Consider the following 3914-nt stretch of genomic DNA (forward strand, 5'->3'; position numbering starts at 1 on the left):
TTCCAGTCAGCCATTCCCCTCATTTCCTCCAGACCCGAGGGATCTTCCATGCAACTGGGCACCTAGCAGGGCTCACCCAGCTGCCAGGAGAGCCCAGGGACCCGCAGCATGGAGGGGAGGGTGACAGGCAGCAGAGATGTGTCACAGCAGGGCTCATCCTAAATCCAAACCACCGGGGACTAGGAAGAAAATTAACTCTACCCAGCCAAAAGCAGGACAGCAGGGAAGCTCCTCAATTGGGCTAAACTAAGCCAAGAGCACAGTGCCCCCTTTGCTGGATCCCATCAGGATCCTTGACCCAGGGATCAGGTGAGGATCTGGATGTGGTGCGGGATCCCTGGCACAGTCTCTGGATGTCCCCACACTGCCATCCCTGCGGCTTTTAGGGCATGAAGCACGTACCGTGTCCCACGGAGCGTGCCCTGCAGGGGGGCTGCATTACAAAGCCATTTAGTGAAAATAAAAAGCCTGGAGCCCCAAGCAAATGCAGGGTAATTGCAGGGTTTTCAGGCGTGAGGCTCTCCGAGTCCGCACACAATGCTGTGATCAGCCAGGCTCCGGGGGCCCTCTCCGAAACCCACCCCGTGAGCTGCCTAAAACACCTCCCAAACACACACACACGGCTTCTCAAATCCTCCCTGCTCCTCTCCTGCTCTGGAGGAGGGAGCTGGTGGCAGGAGGCAGCGGGAGGGCTGGGATGCTGCACATCTGGCAGCTGCAGAACTCGGCATCGCTCCTCTCGCAGGCTCAGGGGTAAAACGGGCAGCAGAGCACCATCCCAGCCAGGGTGCTGCTCCCCTGCCTGCTTCCCTCGGCCTCGCAGGGGATTTAAGCTGCTGGATGCTCTACAAAGCAGCCGGGAGCCAGTGCGGGCAGCAGAGGTGTTAAAATTCCCGTCACGGCCCGCGAGGAGACATCCCCAGCATCCCGCTGCAGAGCGAGCTAATCCTGCCAGGTTAATTCTCATCCTCAGTTCATTCCAGCTTATTAAAGCCAGCAGGCACCCTGCAGAGGATTCATTACCTGTGTCACTCGAAGGCAAGGCTGGGCCTTAATGAGCTGAGAAATGGGGGAGCGGTGCTGGGCAGGGTCCATGGTGGCTGTGGGGATGCCCGGGATTCCTGCAGCCCCGTTCCCAGGAAGGGCAATGCTGTCATAAACAAGAGCAATGTTCAGGTTCTGAACGTTCTGCAAGGTTCCAAGCTTCATCCAAACGCATCTCGCTCCCGTTTCCTCCCTTACACCTGCTCTCCCCGGCTCTCCCCAAAACCCCAGCCCAGCCCAGCTGGCCGTGGAGCTCAACCTGGAGCTCACCAGCTTTAATTTGCTGGGAATTACTGGCAGAGGGCAAAAGGAGATGAATTCTCAGCTAGGTGAGCGAGCACATTACCAGCCAGAGAGATGGCAGCTGCTGCAGTACATCTTCATCCCTTTAAATAGTTCCCAGCCTTCCCCCCGCAGAGCCGGGCTGGCTGTGGGAGAGAGATCTCTCCTAATTAATCTAGTCCTCTCCATCGCTGGTGAAACAGAGCCGGAGCTGGCGGATAAAATATTGCAGGAGCTAACAGAGGATGGCAGGCTTGGGGTAGCGAGGCAGAAAGCAGCGCTGGACTTCAGCCGAAGGGGTACAATTATTTTACCGCCATGCTATGCCTCTATTCCCAGACCTGTCTGGCATCTTCCAGCACCAGCTTGCCTTTTTCATCTGGGTTTTATCCCCCTCTGCCCATTTTTCACTCCACTCTCTTTTTTCTCACCGGGTGGCTATTTAATTTGTTGTATTCCATGCTTTCCTTTTCATGAGAAAAAAAAAAAACCAACTTGCATCTGAGCTTTCTTTTTCTCTCTTTCTCTCTCATTTCATTTACAAAAATTTTGCTTTTTGTGGGGGAAAAAAAAGGGGGGAGAAGAATGGGATGGAAAATGCTAAAGGAGGTAGGAGATGAAAGTGGCTTTTATTCACAAAAGGGAGGATGCAAAAAGGAGCGAAGAGAGCATTGGATGCCACTCACACCATTATTTGAGCCATGCAGGAGTGAGATGTGTCGGACAACAGCTTTCACGGGCTGCAGCAGAGCAAAGCCATGCCCAAAAACACTGGGGCATCCAAAAAAACCTGGGAGAACAACACGATGGGAATGCTTGGGAATCACTCATCTCCTACACAGGGCCAGGCTGATGTTACCACCCCAGGAAGGCACTGCCTTCATCCTCAGTGCTCTCCCCAGACATCATCTCCCCTGGCAGCTCTGCTCCACCTCCTCACCTCTACCCAGTGTCCCTGAGAATCCTTTTTTTCTCTCAGGAGCAGCATTTTCGGCCCCCACACCTTCACCCCTGAGCAGCTCAGCAAAATCTGCACACACAGCCCCCAACATTTTGCCTATTTAAGTCCAAGCAGGTCTGCTCAAGGAGGAATATTATCTGCAAGAAGCAGAATGTCTAAAAAAAAAAATCTTTGCTGGTGATCAGAGAAATTGAGACAACAAACAGCACAGGATGGAGGCAATTCCTCGTTTAAACCTGAGCGAGGAATCTGGCTGCCAGATCTGGGCTCTGCTGATGAGAGTGTTTAAAAACCAGTGAGAAGGCTTGCAATGCTCACAGGGCCAAATTCACCCCAGAAAAAGGTCCCTGGCTCCCTATTTGGCTGTGGCAGAGGAGGAGGCACAGAGAATGTTACCAGGGTTTGCCTCAGACGAAGCAGGAAAACAAATTACTGGAGATCATCAAAGGCACCAAAGGCCCCACAGCCATCCTCATTTGTGCTGCTAGCAGAGCTGGCTTTCCTGGGCCCTGAAAGGTTAAAAATACTATCAAGAAATCAAAGTAAATGACACCTGGGTGCCAGCAGCCTCCCACCTAGAGCTGCCATACTTGCCAGGATGCCCAAAGCAAAGCTGCTCACTGTTAAATGCTATTTCATCCTTCCTGGCTGGCCTTCATCCTCGGGCTTTTACCTTCTCTCCTCCCCCATAAGGCTTTAAAGAGCATCCTGGTGCTCCAGTGATAGCTCTCAATTACCGCAGAGCCAGGAGATGTTTGCTTTTAATAAGATTTCCTAAAGAGCAGAGCAGCGGTGCTTGAAAGGGATGAATATCACAGCTCTGCCCGGCTGGGACCACCCCGAGGCGGCAGCTCCGACTCCCACCGCTGTGCCAGGGCCGTGCACATCCCCTGGATGGCTGGGACACCTTTCCCTGCTCATCCCTTGGCTCTCTAGCCTGGGGCTCCCTCTGCCTGTCACCGCACTGTGCTCGCTGTCACCGTCCCCACGGCTGGGCGGACACTCGGAGCTGCCGGTGACAATCGGTGGCCAGACCAGACCTCCAACCACCACCGGTACTCCCTCCGGCGTCCAAATCCACGACCCAAGCCCAGAGCACGCTGCCACGTTATTAGGGGAGCAGGGGAAGGTTTTCCCTCAGCTGAGCTCAGCTCTCACCTCCTCCTGCGTTATCCTTGACAGCAGCCACTGAGAGCATCAGTGAGGCACCAGCACCTCCTCCAGAGGTTCTACCACGACTGAAACTTGCTGGCAGCTCAAGTTCTAAAAATACTGATGGCTGTTAGACAGACAGTACAAAAAAAAACCCACCAAAATCAGTAATTATCTGGGCTTAAGTAGAAATTAATTGCAGCCACCACGAGCTTCCAGCAGGAGCGCGGGCCCTGCGCAGGTGACACACGCAGACGTGTCATTGCCACTGAGCGTGGGGGAACAGCAGCATCCACGTTGCCATGGCTCTGCAGATCTTACAGGCTTTCCCACAGCAATGGTAAAAATAAAATCCAAAAGTATTCCGAGATTTGCCTCCCCGCTGAGAATGGAGTTTGTGTTGCCAGGTCGGGATATGATCCTTAACAGCAGCTCTTGGCAGGGGGAACAGGGACATCCCGGCCACAGGGGACAG

Source organism: Pseudopodoces humilis, chromosome 25 (assembly GCF_049639895.1).
Source record: "Pseudopodoces humilis isolate 2021_Gansu_Grassland_sample_001 chromosome 25, ASM4963989v1, whole genome shotgun sequence".
NCBI lineage: Eukaryota > Metazoa > Chordata > Aves > Passeriformes > Paridae > Pseudopodoces > Pseudopodoces humilis.